Source organism: Eschrichtius robustus, chromosome 8 (assembly GCF_028021215.1).
Source record: "Eschrichtius robustus isolate mEscRob2 chromosome 8, mEscRob2.pri, whole genome shotgun sequence".
Lineage (NCBI taxonomy): Eukaryota > Metazoa > Chordata > Mammalia > Artiodactyla > Eschrichtiidae > Eschrichtius > Eschrichtius robustus.
The window spans coordinates 82,426,299-82,438,416 of NC_090831.1; the positions used below are offsets into that span (position 1 = coordinate 82,426,299).

The 12,118-nt window shown below is 40.8% G+C and overlaps 1 protein-coding gene across 3 annotated transcripts in view; it reads right to left on the reverse strand.

Annotated features, from left to right (window-relative positions):
* Nucleotides 1-12,118, reverse strand: part of CPVL (carboxypeptidase vitellogenic like) — a 111,670-nt gene that overhangs the window by 1,190 nt on the left and 98,362 nt on the right. The window lies entirely within an intron of this gene.

Below are 12,118 nucleotides of genomic sequence, written 5' to 3' on the forward strand. Positions count from 1 at the left end.
TGCACTTGGCTGTCACACTAAGCTATACCTTCCACCTTAGCCTGTACCATTAATAAAGGAGATATTTTGATCCTCCAAAAAATTAAAACAATAACAAAGAGAAATCCTTGATAGCTGAAATTTTAAAAGCCCATTTTTGAGCAGCAAAGAGTTAGAACATTCTATTTTTCCTGACATTTTTAAAAAAAATTTCCTGACATTTTATTATGAAACATTTTCAAACATATAGCAAATTCGAAAGAATTTCACATATGCACCATTGAGATATTCTCATTAACACTCACTTGTCTTCTTACAGATGGATCTCACTATCCATCTATTAATCCACCTTATCTTTTTGACACATTTCAAAGTAAAATGGGGGTATCAGTATACTTCTCCCCAAATTCTGTGTAAAATTTACATATAACGGAATCCACTAGTCTTAGGGGTAAATTCAACAAGTTTGCATAACAATGGACCCCTCTGTCACCTCTCAGGATATATAAAGCATCCTTAAAACTTCTGTAGTTGAGGTGAGTTCAGACTCACACAAGAGCCTACAAGGGGCCACCCTTACGCCAGGCTCTGCACTCGGAAAGTCGATGGTTTCAGCCAATGTCCCAAGGACCTCTCTACAACAAGGGCAGGCCTTCATGATTCAAAAAGGGAAAGAACCGACACTGAGTGCTGGGACGCCGCATGCAGGAGAGACCCCTGTGGCCTGAGAGGTCCTGTTGCACGTGTGGAGAATGGACAGGAGTTAGTAGTGGCTGATGTAAGTGAACACATGCAGTAAAGCAATCACATTCAGTGACTTCTAGCTGCTGAATCACAATCAAGAATTAAAGACTACTTTTAAAAAGTCCCTTTATTAGAGGCCGACCTTGTACCTGCATCAATCTGAAAAGAACTGAAGCAGAAAAAAAAAAAAAAAAAGATTTGCATAGTGTGTTGATTATATTACCCCCTCCCCCCAACACCCACCATCTTCCAACCTTGCTGTGAGATAAGTGGATCAACGTTATTAGATGAATTTTATTTTGCAGCTTACAGCTGCAGAAGCTGTGCCCTGAACAACGGCAGAGAGCACCCTTCACAGCAGCGTCGAGGAGACTGGAGCTATAAGGGGGCTTGTCCAGGTCATACAATTGTAAGTGGAGGAAGCGGCTAGAACCCTGGCTTCTAATGCAAACACCAGTGTTTTTAATCAAATTACAGTACTTACACAATAATTCCTTACTTTGAACAGAACTTTACGGCTTAGTCACAGAACGTTTCACTCGCCTCTGAACAGCCCTCTGAGGTAGGTAAGGACTGAGGTTGGCCTTACCCCTCATATACCATTGGAGACATCTGCTTTATGCTACCCTCCACCAGCCGTCATCTGTGCGTTGCTGCTATGACAGTGGCGTCCATCTACCATTTGTGTTCCAGCTTGCATCTGGAAACCCACCGTGTCCCACTTTTAGTCACAGACTGAAAGTAAACACATCTGTGACAAAAGCCCGTGCATGTGGCTCTGGAGGGAAACTTCTGCTGCCCCCACTATCCCAGGCTAGAATTCTCTTCCTGTAGCTTCTCATCCAATTCTCCGGCCTTGGCAGGAATCCGATGAGTGATTTCTATGCAGCTTCAGCTCAGCTGAGGACATTTAACGAAGTCATGTTTATGACAAAACCCAGCTGCTTAAGCTGGAAATGAGTTTGGTGGCAACCATCCAGAACAGTAATAAACTGAATACTCAGGAGCTAAAGGTCATCCTGTCTTCCAGACCAGAGCTGCCACTAATGGGGGGATAGCATAGTGCTTGATGGCCTGGGCTCGGGAGTCAAAGTGCAGGAGCATGACCAGAGGCACAGCAAGCTGTGTGACCTTGGGCAATTAACTTCATGTCTCTGAGTTTCAGTTTCCTTAACTGTACAACAGAGAATAAAATATTATGTCCTGGGATAGTTGTATAAGGAATTAATGGAATAATATCCATTGGAACACTTGGCACAGTGCCTGACCTGGGATGGTACTTAAGAAATATCAGCCATTGTAATTATTCTTCCAGTAATTATCTGTGTTCAAAATCCAAGATCAAAATGCTTGTATCAACCTAACCAACCTAGAACATTGTGTTCCTACATTAGCAAGGAAAAATCTTGGTTTAAGCGAGTTAACACAGTAGTCCTCAAACAAGCGTGCATAAAAGTACCTGAGCTTGTTAAAGCAGACTGCTGTGCCCCCTGCATTGGCAGGCAGATTCTTAACCACTGTGCCACCAGGGAGGCCCCTAAGAATTTGCGTTTCAAACAGTTCCAAAGTATTGTTGTTGGTGCTGTTGGTCCAAAGACTACGCTTTGAGAACCACTATTTAAACCAACTTTCTATTTTGTGAGAAATCAGGCAGTTCTGTTTTTACATCAAGGGAGAATACAAAGAGAAATTTGGTTAACATCTACTCATGACCTCACCTTAGTGTATTTTTTCCTGATCATCTGCTCTCCTGGTGTTTATACACACACACACACACACACACACACACACACAGTCTCTCTCTCTCACACTCTCACACACACACTAACATCCACCTTCTACATCCATGATAAACAAGTGCTAAAGAAGAGATGACAGGGGTTAGGTGTTATAATTCTTATTCATAGTGAGTTGCCTGATCCCTGGTCCAATTCTGAGCTGCCACATGTAATGACCAAATGACATCATAAATGGTGTCATTAAGATTGGAAAGAAAAGCTCATTAGGAACAAAGTCTTTTTCACATACCACAAAATTCTCGATGTTCTCTATCAGATTCCCATACAGCATTTTACTGAAGTTAACCTCAAAAATAAATTTATGAGTGCTGAAAAAAAACCCACTCTGCTGTTTATAACCAAGCCACTCACCACTCACGAATCAAGAACACAAATCACTACAGAGTTTTTAGAGCTGTGTAAAAAAATGTGACAGGGTCATGATTACATATTTAAATGTGACAAGATTAATCTCAAGGCTCCCTGGATAGAAATGGTCTCATCACCAGAAACTGTATTTTTTGGGTGCTTTCACACTAGAACTGAAACCCCTAAACTCATGTGTTCCAGATGTCATGAATTTTCAAAGGGTTATACAAAACACTTTAAAGCTTCATTCCACTTTACGTTTTAGAAAACAATACAATGCTCCCTGGAACTAGAAACATGGACCTAGCACTAAAGGTTTCTCAGCTGTGCCTTTTGAGATGAAATATAGATGGAAATTCACAATGGGTGTGTTGACATAGATGTGTCAGGGGAAACTTCCTGGGAGTCCTGGAGGAGCAGATCACCGGACAATGGTGGGTTGGGGAGGGGGGAAGGGATGCACTAAGGACAAAGGAAACTGTGAGTTCAAAAGCAGTGGGGCGGGCTTCCCTGGTGGCACGGTGGTTGAGAATCCGCCTGCCAATGCAGGGGACGCGGGTTCGAGCCCTGGGCCAGGAAGATCCCACATGCCGGGGAGCAACTAAGCCCATGTGCCACAACTACTGAGCCTGGGCTCTGGAGCCCGCGAGCCACAACTACTGAGCCCGCATGCCACAGCTACTGAAGCCTGCACGCCTGGAGCCTGTGCTCCGCAGTAGGAGAGGCCACGACAGTGAGAGGCCCGCGCGCAGGAGGGTGGCTCCCGCTCGCCGCAACTAGAGGGAGACCGCGCACAGCAACGAGGACCCAACGCAGCCAAAAATAAATAAATTAAAACAAAAACAAAAACAAAAACAAAAAACAGCGGGGCATGAAACTGCATGGCACGTGCAGTAATCCAAAAGAGGTCCCAGTTGTAAAGAGTTAGTGGGAAAGCAGAAGGGACAGTTGAACAGGTAAACCCCATAAGACATGCTGCTGGGATGCATGGACCTTATCCTATAGGATTTGTGTGTGTGTGTGTGTTAAAATACACATAATATAAAATTATCATTCTAACCATTTTACATTGAACAATTCAGTAGCATTTAGTATATTCACAGTGTTGTGCAACCATCACCACTATCTAGTTGCAGAACGTTTTCATCACCCCAAAGGAAACCCTATACTCATTAGCAATCACTTTCCATTCTCCTCTTCCTGCCAGTCCCTGGCAATCACTAATCTACTTTCTGTCTCTATGGGTTTGCCTATTCTGGATATATCCTCGAGGGGTTTTTTGTTGTTGTTGTTAAATTTTTTAATTTATTTATATTTATTTTTGGCTGTGTTGGGTCTTCGTCTCTGTGTGAGGGCTTTCTCTAGTTGCGGCGAGCGGGGGCCACTCCTCATCGCAGTGTGCGGGGCTCTCACTATCGCGGCCTCTCTTGTTGCGGAGCACAGGCTCCAGACGCGCAGGCTCAGTAGTTGTGGCACACGGGCTTAGTTGCTCTGCGGCATGTGGGATCTTCCCAGACCAGGGCTCGAACCCGCGTCCCCTGCATTGGCAGGCAGACTCTCAACCACTGCGCCACCAGGGAAGCCCATATCCTCGAGGGTTTTAAGCAGAGTAGTGATACGCTCAGGTTTGCATTGTAGAAAGATGACTTAATATGTAATGAGGGGGCTGATTTGGAAGGAAATGATACTGGGGTAAGGAGGCAAATTAGGAGACTAGATCTTCAGGTGAGAGATGATGTAGGCTCCTCAGACAGATGGTGAGAAGGGGAAGAGAAGAGAGATGTTGGGGTAGAAATAATAAAATTAGTGATTAATCAGACAAAGTTTAAGTGAAAGCATCCCCCTCCAACACACCAACAACCTCCCCATTTCAGGCTTCTGACATGTGCAGCTTTGCAAGAAGTGATGTTATTAACCAAGAAAGAAGAAAAGAGGCACATGGCAGAAGCAGGTTTGGGAGGCAGGTGTTATAGCATAGTTTATAGTCCTTGTTTTCTACTACAGGTTGATGCAGACACTCAAGAGAATCTTGTTTGTTAGTTTCTGATTTACACTAAATTTCTTTTATTATTTTTATTCCATTCCACACTTACAAACTCTTACCTTTTTGTTTTCAGACACTAACCCTGAGTAGAAATAAAATAAATATGCACTCAAATAAAAAATATACTAAAAAGAAAGGGTACTTGGTAACGAGAATAAAAAATAAGCCAAAGCTTGTTAGCAGCCGCCTCTTAACAAAGAGTGAGGCAAGTCACTTCCAAAAAAAAACAAAAAGCAAAGTGAAGGTCAAGGCTCATGGCTGCTCCCACAACACTCAGGGAAAACGCCTTGAGATTCACCACTGTAAGTTCTAGGGTAGCAAATAATTATTGAGGGGAAAGGGTGCTTTAGCTGACCTAAATGTAGCCATTGCAGTGGCATCATTTCTAGAGTAGTCAATATAGAGCTTTGATGCTACCTTACAGTTCCCAAGAGGCTCTCTAGGTGCACCATCTAACTTAATCAGTTGCAACAATATCATAATTTAGGATTTCCACTTTTGATTATGACACAATAATAGCATGGGTCAAACCAACCCCACTCTATTAAGAACAACAATAAAAGCTTAAAGGCATGGACTCAGGATTTAGCAGATCTGGGTTGGAACCCAGCTCCGTGACTTGGGCACAATGACGTAACTAACTCTATTTTCCCATCTGTAAAATGGAGATAAGAATTAGGGTGACCAGTTGTCCCAGTTTGCCCAGGACTGAGGAGTTACTGCGAACATAAAACTTTTAGTGCTAACACTGAAAAAGTGCCAGGCGATCTGGAATGGTTAGTCATGCTAAGAATATTTAACTTTCTGTGAGAATTCATAGAAATAATGCATATAAAATGTTACATGGCACTTGGTCCACAGATGTGTATTAAGCTTGCACCACGTATCATACAGGCAAATAATAAGCACTCAACCAAAGGTCATCATACTATTATTATCTGAATGTTTATGGTCAAAGGAATATGTTTTCCCTTTAAGAGCAGAGAAAGATTAGAAGTTACTAGGAACTGTAAACTTCATTACTACACTTTTTCAGAAGATAGATTATAATATTTTCTTTAGGAGGGGAAAGATAGATTATAATATTTTCTTTAGGAGGGGAAATATTTCTCTTCCAGGCTTCTTTTATTTCCGTGCTATGAATCTTTCCTTCCCATGGGAAAGAATGTTCCAGTTAAAGTAAGAAAGCAACTTAAATAAGAAATCAAACCTCTGTCAATAGGCTTAACTGTCTAGAGTGAATTGTATCCCTTAAGCCTGCCAACACCAGGATCCATCCCATTCTCTCCACCGCCTTTCACCTCATGCAATGCCAAACACCCTCTTCTCCCCACACAGAAATGTCAATCAAGCAAGACCTTACTTGTCTCAGCAGAATGGCAAAAAGCTGTTGTGTCTTTTTTCCCTTTTAAGAACCCACTTTACAACATAGGGTTTCATGCAATTAAAAAGTAATCAAAACTTTACTCCCTCCATGTGCAGTTTTTATATTAGATATCCACAAGAGGATAAAAAGCACAATCCAGTTCATTAATTACCCTTACTCAATATCTAGCTTTATGATCCACATTTGTAGTTTTCTTTGGGAAGAGAGAATGAGAATGGGGGAGGAGAGGGCAGAGGTTATAGCAGCAAATGCTCTCTGCCAGGAGTGTTGTGAGGACTTAGATCCTGACTCACTGTCTTCTGGGTAACATGGAAACAAGAGCCAGCCAACTTGCCAAAATTTTGCTTCCTGCAAACAGTAGTGTAGGCTAGCCCCAGCAGTGGTGTGCTGGAGTTCTTTCCCACTGGTTTAGGAGATTGGATTATGCACGTGGCTGCCCCACTCCACATTTGGTGACATCATGTTGGTAGCCTGAAATCAGCCATGGTGGGAGTATTTACACCACGGAGATTGGCAAACACTACAGATCAGTGGCTCCCCTCCCTCCCAAGCTGGTTTACTCTCAGACCACTGGTTCTCTGACATTTTGATGTTCCTGGGGAAACATGAGACATTAAGGCATTCTTCCTCTTTCCCAAAATAAATCAAAGAAATATCCATTCAAATGGGTAAATTATCTTCTCTGAAACCTTGGCGCAGGATATCAGATGGGCTGGGTTTCAAATATTTGCAGGAAGGTAAGAAGGTCCTGTTGCCTGCTTCCATTCCTGCCTGTTCCCACTGAGTTCTAGTATTACTGGCAGTAATAGTTTCAAGACCACACCACCAAGTTGTCAGGATCCTTCTGTGTATCAGAGCCCCTAAGACACTCCAAACGTGGTCTTTTTGGGGCCACTCCTGACCACAGAGGGTATCTACATTCAACTGTGTTCCTGACCCACAGCTTAAGGGGACCCCAGACCCGCAAATGCCCCCAGGTTCCGGGAGTTTAGAAGACAAAATATGGCGAATGGTGCAACATTTTCAATGATGCCATTTGTTGAAACAGAACAAGGCACACTGTCTTTACTGCTAAACCAAAGAGCGCAAGGCAAAAATAATGCCCTTAGTCCAGCTGACAACGTAGCAATACTGCAACACAACTTTAGTTTGTTCCTTCATGCTGCCCATTTCTCTACCCAACTCCACGCTCTACCTTGTTTGTTTTTTGGCTCCATTTACTATTCCCACAAGCAACTTTGTAAATCTGGTTATGCTTCAAATTGAAACAACGAAAAGTTATTGTTTAAAAGGCAAACCCCCATTCCTCTTTATTCCTCAAATAACATTAATTTTTAAAACCCGTTCTCCATGTGCAGATAATACTTTAAATGTTAGCCTTCTTAGTATTTATTCACTTCTCATGAAATGGTTCTCTGTTAAATTTCAATAGATTATTGAAAACCACTCAATAGCTGAGAGAAAATTATGCATCATTGCTGAGCTGCTATACCTCAGCAACTACATCTGCTATCCAATTTATATTTTAAATAATACAATAAATTAGCCCTCTGAGTATTAACTAAGTGCATATTTGGGTAGCTTAATTTAGTAGCCTTCTTTTTAAGCTAATCAGTCCTCTCTAATGAAATAGAACCACATGAACTAAGAGGACTCTTGGCAAATAATCAGAGTAAAATTGGGAGTTGCTATTGTTTATTATTGCCTTTGTTTTCAAGAAGCGAGCTGTATGTTTTTTTGAGAAAAGGGAAAAAAACCCCTCAAATACCGAGAATTCAATTTATTTTAAAGGAGAGGATACACTAGTCAGCCACTGAGATAATGAAACTTCTACAACCCCTTCCATAAATTTTTTTCCCAGAATATTTCTCCTTTTTTCTCTTATGTAACACAGAAAGGAAATAGTCTTCAGTGGACATAAACAATGCATCCTTTCGTTTGATGGGCATTGTTTTGAACTATTCATCATCTCAGCATGTCTAGTCTATTTCCTAGAAGACATTCTGGTGTGTACAAATGGTGAGCAACTATTGCATTCCTTGAGAATTGTAGTATTTGAATATACACACAAATGAGAGGGGTGTGGGCATAAGGTAGGGGACAATTTGATTTTAATTCTAATTCGCTGAACATTTACTGAGTGCCAGGAACTGTGCTAAGGGGTTTGCTACAATCATAAATCGTACATTATTCCTGTCCTCAAGGAGCTCAATGTCAAATAGAGGAGGAAGGCAATTGAAGAGGCAAATGAAAACCCAGCGTGGTACATGCAACAGGAGATGTACATAGAAAGAGATGCAGAGAAGGAGGAATTCTGGGAGAAGGGCTTCCTAGAGGTGATGCTGGAGCTTAGCTCTGAAAGGCAAATGGGGGTTTTCCAGGCAGTCAGAGGAGTAGGAAGGGCCTTATAAGAAAAGCAGAGGGAATCCATGGGAATTATTGGCTGACAGAATAGTAAGGTGTGCTTGGGGAATTATAAGGTGTTTTGTTTTGTTTTTCAGGATTCTAGTTAAGAAGGAGGGAGAGTGAGAGTCCAGGTTGGGGAAGGAAGCAGAGGCCAGATCAAACATCTTTACTCTCTTATGTAAAGAGTTCAGACTTCATTCTTCAGGTATCAGGGAGTTAGTGAGGGATTTTAAACAAGGAAAAACAGGATCGGACTTGCATTTTGGAAAAAGCACAGAGAGAAGGGTAGGTTGGAGAGAAAGGAGGCTAGTTAAGACCAGTTAATGAGGCTATTGTAAAAGGGAAAAAGCTTAAACAACTTAAAAACACATATTCAGAGTGTTCTTGAATAGCATCTTTTAAAATTTGTGCCTTTTCTTAAAACACCACAAGGCAAAAACTGTTTCATTTTAGAATTTATAATGTAGGGTAGCCATTGTTTTTTTATGTCCCCCAAAATGCTGTACGTTTTTTATTGGTTTGTATAAAATCAGTGTTTTTCTTTTTAAGTAGTTCTTTGTGGTTTCTGTGTCAAGCACTAGGAAGTGAGTAAATCAGGTCAGTGAGAAGGATACTATAAAGCAGATGTGAGAAAGGCTAGCTAAAGAACTGGGTGAGTAGTATTTGCCAATTACTATTCTTCTTAATTTTCTGGTAAGACTCACAGCAAAGCAACTGGCTAAAAAACTTCACTTCCTTGTCGTTTCAATGGAAAAGTGATGGAAGTGAGGGGATTTGTGCTGTGTTGGAAAAAAGATTCAGGTTCTTCTCCCTGTGGTCTAGGCCTTGCCTGCAAATCCAGGCTTAAGTTGAAATGTCTATTTTATTAGTTGCTTCTTATACTGAGCCACTGCTGGTAAGCTGAAGTGATAAGGTGCTGAAGGAATAAATTTCTAATTTTTTTAAAGCTGGTTATTTTGATAGCCAGCATCAGCCCAGGCCATCCAGAAAGAAAAGTACATCCACAGAACCAAAGCAGTACCAAGACTTGGATATGACATGTCCACTCCACCCTTTCACTGGGTGTGGATGCTACAGTCTTTCAATTGATGGTAGCCAGAGAAGAAGATGGGAAAGAGAGCAAGAGAAAAAGAAGACAGACCATGTATATTAGACATGGGAAAGGACATTAAGTGCCCCCTTCCACTTAACAAGCCCAGCTGAAAGATGCCTGGAGACAAGTCCAAGAGCTGGTGAGATAGTGGAATAACCAGAACCCTTGTACATTACTGGAAAGAATACAATCAATTTGGAAAACAGTTTGGCATTACCTAAAGAAGTTGAAGATGCTCAAACCCTGTGAACTCATCCATTCCACCTCTAGGAATTATTCTTAGAGAAAGTCTTGCATGCAGGCCCAAGGAGATATTTGCAAGGTTGTGTACAGCAGCAATATTTATAGTAGCAAAAAGCTGGAAACAACCCAAATGCCCATCAGCAGTGGAATGGACAAATGATATAATCACACAATGGAATACTATGCAGCAATGTAAAAGAACGAAGCACAATTTTGCATGTATCAACACGATGAATCTCAAAGTATTGAAGAGCAACAGTATATTGCAAAATCATACAGAATAATTCCTTTTGTATAAAATTAAACATGAAAAGTAAAATATCATTTATGGAGATGTATATCTGCAGTAAAACTATTAATTTTTTTAAAAAAGGAAAAGGGTGATAAAAAAATCCAGGGCAGTGGTTTACCTCCAGGGCCAGTGAGGGAAGGGAATGGGCTGCTGGTAATGCTGCATTTCCTAAGTGACTGGTAAGCACAAGGATATTCATTTATCATTGTTTGTTTTATCTTACACAAGTATGTTACATATTTTTGGATATTATTCAATTTTCAACTAAAAAAGAAAAGAAAAAACCCACCTACTGATGCTGCCAAACTCACAAAAATGAATCTTTAAGAAATTTAACATGTTCTCTGTTGTGCTTTTTCCTTCTGCCCAACACAGGGATGATGAGATGGACCCTTTGTCTAAAAACAGTAAGTGAGGAGGATACAGAGAAGCAATTGAAGGAAACAAAGGCAAAAGTGGGAAGTCCCCCTCTGGCAAGCAGCTCCAAGAAGACAGAGCTGGTGCCAGAATGGAAACCTTGGGACTCCAGTTGCTGCATAAAAAAAATAAATAGAGGAACAAAAATAACACCCACATCTCCATGCTGGACAGCAGAAGAGCAAGAAGTTGCCGAACATTTGGTTTTTTTGTTTTTGCTAGATTATTTTTTACTCTCTAAATCTAAGCTCCTATATTCCCCTTCTTCCCTGTTTCTATATGTTAGAAGCTCAGTACAAATGAAAAACAAAACAAAACAAAACAAAAAACCCCCCAAAAAAACCCCAGAACAAAAGCATTAAGGCTGGGTGCTTCATTTATTGTCAACAGGGATGTTTCAGACTATTGTTAAACTAGAAGGGACTCAATGCTTTACAAACATCTCATCACTCAATTTAGTGATTTTCATATACTTTTGTTAGACTGCCATGCAGCAAAACATGGAACTCCTCCCCAGTCCCCTCTACTTCTTCCATCTCTCATCAAGGCAGTTTCCTTGTTATGGTGAAGGGAAAACTGGATACAACTGCAGTATTTCTAGTCCTATCTGATGAATAATACTCAGCCCATTTCATCATCTGAGCCTTTAAGACATAGTATCTCTTAAGGACCCTGTTAGATGGGGTTGGGGGAAGTGTCTTGCCCTGTGAAAACAGATTCATGCTAGGAGAGGTCAACAAAGACAATAAAATAAATACTTATTACATGCTTACTAGATGCCAGACAGAGTGTCAAGTAATAAACGAGCATTATCTTAATTAATTCTAATAATGAATCCTTCTGCAAGAGAGGTAGGTGTTCATATCAACCCCAGTTTACAGATGAGGAACCTCTTGGAGAGGTTAAGTAACTTGCCCAAGGTCACACAGCTAGTAAGTGGTAGAGCTGGGAGCTAATCCAGGTCTAACACAGTATTCATTATCTTAATCCCTAAGCTATAATGTCACTTGAGTATGGTGATAATAGAAGTAGTGAGAATCGCCAAGGTAATAAAAAATAAATAAAATTCAAGCTCATAACTTCTCAATCTGAGGTCACCAAAGGTGGCCCATGGTTTGGGTTGGGGAGAGTCTATGAATTATTTTCAACAATTCAAATAGTCTAATCCATGGGTTCTTTGTCTTTTGTGTGCCATGGACCCCTACGGCTGTTTAATGTAGCCTATAGATACCTCTCAGAATAATGTTTTTAAATACATGATTCACTCATATATATATATTATGACACATATCATAATATATATACATACATATTATAGATTACAAATGAAGCCATTACATTGAAATGATCAAAACAGCTAAACATG